Source organism: Haliaeetus albicilla, chromosome 5 (assembly GCF_947461875.1).
Source record: "Haliaeetus albicilla chromosome 5, bHalAlb1.1, whole genome shotgun sequence".
Lineage (NCBI taxonomy): Eukaryota > Metazoa > Chordata > Aves > Accipitriformes > Accipitridae > Haliaeetus > Haliaeetus albicilla.
In genome coordinates, this window is record NC_091487.1 from 1,983,347 (window position 1) to 1,995,821 (window position 12,475).

The window sequence follows — 12,475 nt, forward strand, 5'->3', positions numbered from 1 at the left end:
GATTTCCAACAATGACTCTCATTCTGATTGCTGAGCTTCAAGGCTGCGGATAACTACACACCCACAAGAGGGGCTTGGACAAGCCAAATACAGTGCCAGGATTTTACCTTTTTCATTGTAAACAGTTTTCATTTCTTGATGGATGTGCTTGTATCTTGCTTTTTCTCATATTTTGCAGCACCTCAGCATGCCTGTTATGGCTGTTTTTTTCTATTTCTAACACCTCTTCACTTATTATGCATAGAAAGAGGCAATAAAAACACTTATAAAAAGTAAATGAACAACAGAGCAACATGTATGTCCTCACTCTTCCTCCTACATCTGCTATAATTCCACCCCATCACATTTCCATCCCTCTCCTTCCCTCATAAATCTACAAGAACCAAGAAATCTGTCACCCTGGCCATACTTCTGAAATACACTTTAAAAAAAAAATTTGCCTAAATGTCAACAAACCTGAGAAGATTATTACAGACAACAGTACATGATTCAGTGAGAGCCTTTGGCAATTCCAGTAGACAAATCCTCTTCATTTAGCCTCTTGGCTCAGCTTTACTAAATGAGAGAAGTGTTAGCACAGGATGCTCAACCATGGTAGTGACCTGTGTGTCATGAGAGCATGGCCAAGTAAACTGTAGCTGCAAGAGAAAGATCAAAAGGGAAAATTCCAATTGCATCTGGTAGGGAGCTGGAAAGTCACTGCAGACCTGGAGTGTGCGCACACTAATTACCCTTCAAGAATACTGATGATAACCTGTATTATCTACAGATGTGCACTTTGAACTCTTGGGTCAAACACTTGGGAGTATTGGATCCCATGGAAGCTTCAAGTGCAAAGTCCTATGAGAAATCATTGAAGAAGGGATCAGCTCCCAGATCTTTTCCTGTTCCCAGTTGCCAGCTGGAGGGCTGCTGAAATATTGTTTAGGAACAAAAAACTATCCACAAGAGGAAAGCAAAAGTGGGAAGACAGCAAAGCAGAAATGCTATCGATCAGCCATGCAACAAAAGCAGCTGTCCAGGCCAACTAGCCAGGAGTGCAGAGGGGACTCTGCAGTGACAGCTCATCCAAAATGTGACCCACTGCCTGCCCAGTTTGTTAATACAACTCCAGAGTTTAGAAGTTGTTTTTATTAAAGCCCCCTGTCTAAAAGAGAAAAAAAAATCATCTAGGACAATGATGATTAGGCATAATCTGTGCTGGCTGGGTGGCAGACTGCTGCTTTGAATTAATGTTGGAGCAATGGTATATCCAGGTCTCCAGAAAAGATCAAGACAGACAATCAGGCTCCAAAGCAAGGAACCCTCAAATTGTGGAAAGACTATTTCTGGAGGATAGAGCTTCAAGTTGCAGATTAATTCTGGAAAATTACCAGGTTTTGCTTTGCTTTATTTATTTGTATTATTTACCTTTTTATAACATAAACTTCTCAGGTCATCCCTGCCTTCACCTGTGTATGTACAGAGCCCAGCACAATGCAAATGTGACTCAGGCCTAGCAACACTAACATGTTACAAATTATGCATAAGCCTTTTTAAAATCTAAAACTGTACCTCTCCCAGATATGAAATCTGTCATATCTTTACTCCTTGTTTTTCTACATGCACTTTATGAATACTTTACATCTTTCTTGAATCACTTTATTTACTCCAATCAAATGTTTTTTGTATGAGGGAGGCTGTGAGCAGAGTAGTCCCAGGAACCAGATGCAAAATTATTTTTGTATTTTGGAATAAACACTAGCAGGTTTATTGTGCCTTGATGCAAATGTGAAATGCATCACATTAGTGACGACTTCAGAGCAGGGCCCTGTACAGCGATTATGTTTTATGCATGAGATCTCTGCTCCTCCAAGGCACATCAAAGGTTCATCACTGACCACTGATAAACACATTCATCCTCATTTGAAAGTTTTGTTGTGAGCTGTGTTCTTTTCTTGTCTTTCCTAATGGTTTCTCAGCAAACAGACCTCCCCCGGGAGGTGCTGCAGTCCAAAGCCCAGGTTTCAGCTGAGTCATCAGCTCTCTCAAGGTTTTCTCGCAGCAGTTACGGGGTTTAAGGTGCATTGCTTTGCAGGACTTGTGAGAATTTTCGCATTCTTTATCATTTGCTTTTCTTTCAGCCTAGAAACACGAGTGATTCGCCAAGGTCTGGGTCTGGATCATCGCATTGCACTGAGCTGCAAGCATGGCCAGTAGTTTGCTGGGGGGATCAGTACTTGTGTTTTTCCCTGTTTAATAGGTTGATCACCCACTTCTCTGGACTGACTGAAAACTATTTGCCTGAAACGCTATGACAAAAGCAGGGCTGAGATTGTTGTGTGAGATAAACCATATCGTGTCTCGACTACCACAGTGAAACAGGGTCTACACAAAGGTAAGGGTGGGAAAAGCAAAAATTATTAGATTATTAAAATTCCAAGGTGAAAGGTGCATCTTTTTTTTCCTGAAGAAAGTGTTGGGGCATTGTGAGATCATAGAATTAATGGAGACTGTCCTTATTAAATGGGTAGTTGCTTCTCATAGTAATAAAAGAATTTATGGAAGACCACAGCAGTTCAGCACATATCAGCTTAAAATACATTCAGAGGCTAATCATACAGCTGCCTGAGAGCTATGCAGTGAGAACTGAATTAATCAGGTGCTTTGGACTATGAAACACTGCAAAAAGAAAAAAAAGAAACCGATTGAAAAGGGAAAAAGGAAAGCATGTCTGCTCACTGAACTGCCTGTAACTGAAATGGTACCCAGGGACCTCTTTAACAGGAGTCAGCAAAAGAAGTGACCTTCATTATCAAAGTGCTGACTGGGCACTTTCTGAGGTCTGCTTTCCAACATCTCAGAGAAAGAAATATCGGGCAAAAACGTGTGCTTGGAATAAACAGTGATTCACAGTCTGTAAATGGACTGGTTTCAAAGAAGGATCCTGGCAGCGTCCCATTTTGGGCCTGTAAATGACAGAAGGATTTGCACTTTGTTGCTGACTACCTGGCATGTTATTTAGTCTATTTAGTCCTCAACTCTATAAGGGAAAAATGGTTGTAATAATTCCTCTTTTCTCCCAGCTTCTGTCATATCTATTGGGCTTGAAAGCACTTCAGTGCAGGAATAACCTTTTTTACTATAAATATATCTGTGCTGGGCATGTGGCGTTTGGAGACCCTGCAGAAATACTGTGTTATTTGTCTCATGTAATAAGTAATTGATAGGTGTGTTTTTACTTGCTTTACCATTATTGTAAAGTCAGTATAGAGTGACATATATAGTCCTATATCACTGCCAGCATTGCACAGAGCTCATTGGCATGCAAGCGAACAGCAGAGGCTCTGGTGTGCAGCTTTCTGGGGTAGATCCCCTGGCAGTGCTCTGTTCATTCAGGTAGCAAGTGCACTAATTGCTCATAGTGAAGCGAATTTATTCTAGCCAGGAGTGTCCATACAGCAGGACATGGGAAGCTGCTTTGAGAGAATTGCTGCAGAGCAACTTATTTTGCCATAGCTGCTGCAGCTAATTCCCCTAAGCGTGTTAGTGAGGCTGTCCGTCAGGACGTGGTAATGGAAATGCCAGCGCTGCTGAAGACAGCTGGCAAAGAAAGCCTTGGGGTCTCCCGGGACGTTGGAGGGTTTTGTTCAGATCACTGCCCGGAACAGAGCAAATGAGTCTGCAGGTTCTTGTCATACATTTGTTTCCCCACTTTCCACTACACGCTCTCCACGGTGACTTTCAACACGGTGCAGCAGACACGTTGGGTATGTTATACGGCATCCTCTTTATGAAATTGTTTTGCCCTTGGAGATTGCAAGAGCTTCTCTGAATTCCCCATTCCTGTGTCTGTCAGGAGGTCACTGGTGGTGGCAGGTCCTGGACAAATGAGAAGGTACAACGTTCACCTCCTCTTTGTTGCTCAGACCTGTTCACGCTCACTTACCTACAACGGATTTGTGTGGTGCAGGTGGGACTGTGCCTCTGCACAGTGTGCTCTGGCTGTAACCGAAATCCTCTGCAGCTGCATCCCATTTCCTCAAAAGCAGGCAGGGTATCCTAATTTTTTTGAAAGCAATTAGTGGGATTCCTATCACTGGACTTTAAGGCAAAAGTCGTTCCCCACTACACTCAGTGAGAAAGATGCTTCTAGAAAAACCATGTCCCTCCATCTACCATAGAGACATCCCTTGGGAGGGGATGAATCACACCTAAGCACCGCCTGCTCCGCAGTTGTTTCAGAGAGCGGTCCCCATCCACCTGGAGGAGGATTCTCACCCTGGAGACTTTGCCGCTTAGGCAGCAAAAAAGTTTCGGGGAAAGTGATGGTGATGAGCACAACCGTTGCTGTAGAACAGAAGGATTAAGCCCGGCTCCTCAAAGATATATTTAGGCCTCTAACTCCCATGACAAACAGGAGTCCTAAGGGGCTTGGCAGAAGCTGATAGAGTTACAAAAGCATCAAGATTAGACAAAGCTGCGTTTGCTTTCCTTTGATCTGTAATTCTCTCCTGGATTTTAAGAATAAAGCGTGGGGGGCAGGAGGCATTTCCAAGACTCACGCCATTGTTTAGCTGCCAGATGCTGCCTGCAGGCAGCAGAAACCTGAGCTCCCGATTTCAGGTGGGCTCCCTGGGGACATCTGAGAAAGGTATGGGGCAGGAGTTGGGGCAAGGACTTGTGTTCCTGGTGCCACCTGCCTAGAAGGGCGTCAGATTTGCCATTTAGAGACAAGCAGCACTCCTAAAAAACTCCCCAACCATCAACCGAAGCGCTGCTGAATTTTAAAACTGCTTTATGCAAAAGCATCAATAGGGAAGTAAAAATGTTAGTTTTGCCCATTTTATTTCTTCTACAAAAGCTAACACTTTAGAAACAACAGAAAAATGAAAAGGGTGAAGAAAACGAAGTCACATGGGATGACGAGCACCTCTCTCTCAGTGTTCAGGACTTACTCATTAGATGGTGTCTTCTTTCACTGACTCATCCCCAAGATGTACATTAAAGAAAAAATGATATCTGTATAATGATGTGGGTGAATCCTGCATTTTTTTGTTCCCCTTTTTCTAACCTACCTGTTTCTCAAACAGTTTTCAGTTTATAATCACTGGCAGTGCTCAACTAGAACCAATAGTGCTGTTACCAGGAACACTCTTAATCTGGTATAAACACTGGGATACATGTTATAATGGAAAGTGAGGGGTTTAATGATTTCTCTATGCTAACTGCCATCTTTTATATTCCTAAGTAGTACTGTTGTTGCAGCCTATACTATTGCATCTGATGGAAGAACAGCTGGTCAATTATTTCCTACAGTTAGAGGGAACGTTAAGGGATTCAGAAACTGGACATAAAACAAAATCTGGACAATATAGCACTTGGTTCCTTTGTGTATTGTATACTAAGAACTAGTACCAGCTGCCTTAACCTGGTGGGTACATATGCCAGTTAATCCTCCGAGGCATTACTTTAAAAAGTAGATTGAAGAAAGGAACCCAAGTGCAGCATAGATGTGGAAAGAAGGTCTCCTCCAAATGATCACAGTATTTGGTGGCCTCAGAGTTTCCAGCCGATGGGTTCATCCAGTACTGGTCACAGCTTCAGCTGTCACTGATTTTGCAATTTTGTTTGACTTCCAGTTTGCTGCCTGCCAAAGCCCAAATAAACTAATCTGAAAAATGGCAAGCAGAACAGTTTGGAAAGTGGGGAAGTGGGACAACAGCAAGGTCAACCGTGACAGAATCAGGGCCAGCCTCTTGGCATCATCTGCAAGTGTCAGATTTGCTTTGTTGGTAATGCTTCAGCACTTTTTTCCATTTCCCATATTTTTCCCATAACAGTGGGTGAGTGCATATGTCCTTATCGGATAGGAGCTAAAGAGTCTGTTAGGACAATGAAAATTAAAACCAGATCTTGATTACTTTCCACAGTTTTACTCATGTAAATTGTCAGTGATACTGCAAAAAAAATCTTGACTAAGGAATGAAGGATGTGACAAGAGAAAATGGGAAGCCACTTAAAGCTAGACTTTCTTGTCTGCAAGCACTGACAGCCTTTGCAGAATTACAGCATTAATTTACAAACTTTAAGAGCTGTCCAAAGCCATGAGGTCCTCTTTAGCCCATGAGTTTCTTCTCCAGCTTTAATGCAACCTGTGATGTAGCCCTGTGTAGATTGGTGTTGTCTAATGCTTTGCTGAGAGGACACAGAAATGGGAATGTGAAGAAGATGTTTCTTCTAAATCCATGTCAGAATTTAGAAACAATGTTTATTTCTGAATTTCTTTTTTAACCATGGAACAAATGGTTATCTCTACACTTTATACACCGCAAAAATACTGCAACATAGCTATCAGACAATAGATGAAGCATGCTGATATCTTTCTTAAAGAAAGAGTAATTCAGAGACCCAGTGGTCTTTATTGACAGTTGGCTAGTGGCAGTGACTATTGCAGAAAAAAATATTTTCAAAACTATGAGTTTAACAGGTGCAGAACTGCATCATTATCAACTGCACCACAGAATAGTCCCATCCAAAACTGAAGAGTGACACTGGCAAGACACTACCTCATTCGATATGTTAATCACCAGCTACTCTTCAGATGCCAAGTAACTACACGTACCAAAATAAAGTTTATTTTAACTTGCTGAGCTTTTAGAAAGTCACAGTTATCATAATTGCAAAATGAATTTTTAACTGTCTCATTCTTTGAAAATTAGCATTCAAAGCCCATGATTTACAAAGACAGTGCCAGCCATCTTGTCCCAAGACGAGGGAGAGAAGAGGAGCAAGGCAGACTAATGAGGGCTTTCTGCTAGGTCAGGGCACAACAGTGGAATGATGAACTGAAAATTACTAAGGAAATAAAATTGCCTAAAAAATTTGCTGGCATTTTCCTGAAAGAAATTAATGTGATGGAGAAACTTCAGGGGAGGGAGCAATTACTGGAGAAGGGAGGGAGGGCAGAGCTACTCCTCAAGTGTGGGAGGTACTGGGGAGCAAATGAACCGAACGCATGGCGTGTCCTTGGGAACTGGCACAGGACATGCCTGGGTAAGAGTGGAAAAGTCAAACTGAGCTACAAGCTGAACTGAAGGCGAGACCACACACTATGGGCTCTTTTATAGGAGCGAGAAAGGTCTTTGGTAATATCCTGGGTGAGTCAGGAGTCTTATTCCTAAAACATGGCTCTGCAGTTTTAGACAGAGCCAGTCCTGTCCCGGATGCTGACCGGGCTAGGGACATCTACAGTGGGACAAAATCCTAGCAGGAGCCTTTTCCTCTTCTGCTCTAATGCCCAATCATAGTGTCAACCCTGCATAATAATATCAGTGGCCTCAGTTATTGGGAGAGGAAAGATCAAGATTTGCTCTAGGGCACTGGGGGAGAGAGAAGGAACCTGAAGCAGAGACGGTCCCAGTAGTCTGAGAAGCACGACTCATGAGGGGAATATGGCTTCAGATGGAAAATCGTTACCAAAAAGGTAATGACTTGGTCACTGTGAAGTTTTCCACCAGCTGATTGACAGTGTGGGAGAAAGGATAAGGAAACCTAATGCCAGCTTTCAGGCTGTCTCCCCATATTACAGATGTGCGTATTGTGGACAGGGGGGTTGTGGAAGGGCTGTTTTTGAAGAACCATAATTTCACAAGTTTTGCATGGTCTTTGTGAGTATAACTGCTCTCCGAAGCAGGGCCAGTATTTCCTTCCCAGGCTTCCTTCAGAGGGATTCAGCACAGCTTGACTATTTCCATCACATATGAAAGGTGCATAGCTAGTGCTGTTCTCCTACGTGTTTGCACAGACGATCTCTTTGGGCTTTCCTAGGCATAACACGAAGAGCACTGGAGGCATTACCTTCAGTTCCCCTTTGTAGCACTTCATTATGCAGGACACATTGAATTTTATATTTACAAACTTTATGGGATGCTTCATAAACACAAAGCATCTCCTACAAAAGAATATATTAAGGAAAGTTGTACCAGTATAAAATTTTAGAAGCTTCATTCCTTTAATGGAAATTAATACAGATTTACATCAGTGTTGCTGCTGAGGGGAAATTGTGGCCCACAAGGGCGATGCTGAAATTTCCACTGTGAAAGGAAGAGTTTCAGTAAAAATGCATGGTAAATTATACTGAGTAATCTTGAATATTAAGTGAAGAAATAGAAATATATAAGTTTTTTGAAAGTAATTTCTGTCTGATTAGAATGAATGATTCGGGAATACTCTATAAGGTAATTAAGCACCTATTAGATCACAAGGGTTAGATGCAGAAGACTGGGAATATAACTGTGACCATAGTCTGCATTCCTGCATTACGGTTACTTTAGCATTGCAGTCACATTAAAAAGTTCTCAGCCTCTCCTGGAGTCTCCCCAGCCCATCCCCTTTGCTGACTTCGGTGGAGCAGCATCAGAAGACCTGCTGCCAAGACACGGGATGTCAACTGGTCAAACACAGCTGAGGGAAAGTGCAAACTCTAAGGTAGGGTGTCAACAGTCAGCATTTTGCTGATCAATAGCTGCTGATTTCTAAAGGATACAGAGCGAATGCTCCAAAATGTATTGCTGGAAGCTGACATTAATGCATAGGGGAAAAAAAAATCAAAGGAGAAGACATTTAAAAACAAAACACCCCACCCACAAGTGGTTTCTCCATGCAGAACGCTCTAGGTTAAATTTTTCTGCCAAGTGTAACTCAGCATCTTTCCTCAGTAGCAATGAATAAATAGTTCAGTTCTTAAGGCAAAGGCATAAAGTTGCCTTTGCTACTTAATATTTTAAAAGTGCCATCCACAGGTGTTGCTTTGGCCCGTGATAGCTCATTTTTCTGTGCCCACTAAGTCACACTTCTTTGTACAAAGTACCCGTAGAATACCACCCTTTGGCCACGTAGGTGTGTTTGTAACATCCCTTTGGGAGCTTGATGCAACTGAGCTGAATCCCCAAACAAGTCAGAACGTTCATAGCAAAGGATCTTTAATGCATCTTTAAATGGGAAGGAAACCCACTGTTTCACAACCATGTAGCTGAGAGCATGTCCTCTTGGGAAGTCAGAAAGAAGAAAAAAAGCTATTGCAAAAGCAGTTTATAATACCCAAGCATGAATATCTTGAAATACGCTGATTTTTTTTTTTTTTTTTTTAGAGAAATACAAAAATATGCATACTGGCCATGTTGACATGCTGCAGACTTGGGAGCAGAAGTGGGGCTCGGGAGAGCTACAGTGCCAAAAAATTGCCGTATCTGAAAAATTCTGATGGGCCACAGCTTGTGTTTTTCTGCTGTCCTGAACACAAAGATCTTTCTAGGTTTTTTTGTTGGTTTGTTTTGTTTTTTAAAAACAGTTCCTTTGCCTACACACTTATAAAGGTATTTAAAAATCCTCTTCTTTTACCGTTTTTTCTGTGACAAAGAAAAAAACAACCAGTAAAATCAATTTTAATTTAAAATTTTACAATTTTCATCCACAGGATATTTCGAGCAGATCAATGTTTTTAATTAGCTTCAGCTCACCTTGTAGTTTCATGTAGAAAAATTTGTAAGTGCAACACAGGGAGGTCCACCAAGGTGGAGCCTGTACCTGCTTGAGAGGTCTTTGTCTGATTTGTGTCTACAGAGCTCCAGGGACACCCATGATCGATAAATGAGTGGTAATAAAGGAGGAAGTAAGTTGTATTTTGATGCTATGGAGTACAACTCTACCAGTTACCTCCTAAGGCTTCACCAGCCCGGGAGAAAACGGCCTTGGTTCATGTATCCGCAAACAAGGAACACAGGGTCCAGGTGTAGAAGGAAATGTTTGCATCTCACAGCCTCTCAGTAATTCTTTTGCACCAGAATTACACCTCACATCGCATGTCATCATTCTCTCCACGTGAAGAGAAAGCATTGCCACATCTGGAAGATTAAAAATTACAATTCATTATTCAAGACACCTGTTGAATTACCTTCATTTTCTTTGCCTTCATTACTGGTTATTAGGATATTTGTGGGTAAACAGCAGCTATTCCACTTGCACTTAGCCAGCATTCCTGCCCTGTCTGTGCACTAATGTTACAATCAAGTTTTTGTGACATTATCCACTTGTCACCATGGGAACAATTTTGAGATCACGAAGATGGGCTGTGACATTAACGAATAAATAGGGAGCAAAGAGTGCTGATTACAAAGGCGGCATTAAATATCTTTGTAATCAGCAGTAATAACAATAAAAAAAAATGTATGACATAATAAATGAGAAAATTCTCAGCATTACAGTTGGAAAACTCTACTCGGGTCCTTCACTGTTTCTGTGCGTTAGGCTGAGACAAATCTTCATGAGGCTGCCATCTGCCTTGGAGAAAAATAGCTGCTGATCAGAGCTTCATTTTAAACGATGGATTTTCATTACAAGAATAACATTTAACTGGTATCAGTTTCCAAAATCTTGTGAAGAGAAATATAAACCTGAAAATGACCACGAAGAAAAATATTTTCCTTTCCATATTTGATTTTTAAATACTTAATACTGGTGGATATTTTTTTATCATTATTTGATGATGTGAAAAGAAACCAAGTAGGAGCCTCACGCTAAAATAGCTTATCTTAGTAGAAGAGTTTTATTATGGCCAGATTTCTACTCTGTCTACAGGATATAATGAACCTTGGCTGCTGGTTGATGATGTAGCAAAACTGTCACATTCCTATAGGCAGTGATGCTTATTGTTCCTGGAACGGGCAAGAACTGTTTCTTAGACCGGTTCTTCCAAAGTTTTCAGCATCCAGAATGGGCTGGTGGGTCGGGGGCAGCACCATAGACCGCAGCCTCAGTGGTGCTCAGTGGGCTTTACAGTTCTTCCTACATCACACCTGGGGAAAATACTGGGTGTGGGGAGACTTGTTTGCGATATAATCCATATCACGAACGTGTTCAGCTGCATCAGCTGAAGGACCTGGTGTCAACCGTTCCTAGCGGTGTGGGTAGATGACCCGTCCGTGGGTCAGAGCCGGGGCTGGCACTAAACAGAGGGCTGAGCAGCCCGTCCGCAAGGCGTTTTAATGCTGGGTTCGGAGTCTGGTTCAAATGCAGTGGAAAGCTGTAAGCTGCTTTTTCCTCTCTGCCAGCTGTCACTCCCAGCTTTGCTGAAGAGACCGTGATCGCTGGGGTTTAAAGGCTTCTATAGTAGCAAAAAAGGCCAGTCTGCTGGCTTGTTTGATGCACAAAAGCACCCCCCCTCCCTGCTGCTGCCCAGCCGGCCTCGATGCTCCCATCCAGCACTTTTTCTTAATTTCTCATTATGAAAAAAGGCAACTAGTTTATGCCACAGATCCTTCAATTCATTCTCGTGGGAAAACATTTGCAAAAGGCTTGTAGTTTTTGGGTGCGAAACCATGGAAAGCTTGTGTTTCTGATAGTGCATTTAGTAAACATCCTTCCTCCCATAGGAAAGGGAGAGAACAATCACATTTTCCAGCTCTATTAGGGTAAAGACTTTTAATCAACAGATTTTAATCAAGAAGGTAGGCAGGGTAAACCACGTAACTAATATACTTGGCTGTCATGCCAAGCCTCAGATAATGTCTGTTGGGGATGGTAGAGGCCAGGGAGGACAGGAAAACATTAATATCAACAATTATAAGATTCAATTATGCCAAAGCATAGAAGAACAATGGAACAAAAGAAGCTTCCAAGGCTCATACGGGATAAGCACTGACAGCACAATGGAATTACGTCTTCTCTGCATTTCATTAACAGTTGGCATTAATAATAATAATACAGGTGTCACATGAACTCCTGCATCGAGTTCAATGTCCTGAGACTTCAGCACTTCGTTGTGAAATCCCTTCTGTAAAGTTATTCAACGCAGAGTAAGCACAGCCCATACCATCGCTGCCACAAATGCAACGCGGAGCCATTGGGTGCCTTGTGTGAGCAAGCAGGGTGAACACGGGAGCTGAGCCTCCTGCTGCCTCCCCTCCTGGAATGAGGAGGTTGTAGACCAACCACCTCCAGCTTTTTTGAAAGTACCAGTGCAAAACTGTCCATCGAGTCCCTGACACTGCTGCCGTGATCCTCATTATTCTATAAAATTTTTAGAAGATTTTGCAATTGACCAAATCGCCTCCTCCCAAGCACTTTTCCTGGCTAGCCTCGCAAACTTCAGTAGCTATTCAGACAAGGTTTGCACCTTCTTTCCTGGATTAGGCTACCTGGCCAAATAGTCAGTGGAGCTTCATCCCTGTCTCCAGCTGTAAGCGTGCAATCTTTTGAAAATGTCTTTCATGGGAAATTCAGAGAAAATATGTCCAACTCTGCAAACAGTTCACATGTTGATTAAATTAACTCATGTGCTTGTTCCCACTGGAGTGGTCCATAATCTTGTATCTGTACAGAGAAGCTGTCCTCACTAAGATTTTTGTTGTTGTTGGCTTCTTTTCTGGACACTCATGCATTCAAAAATCTCTTTGTATGACAAAAATAATGTAATTTTTCAAGAGTTTATGAAATC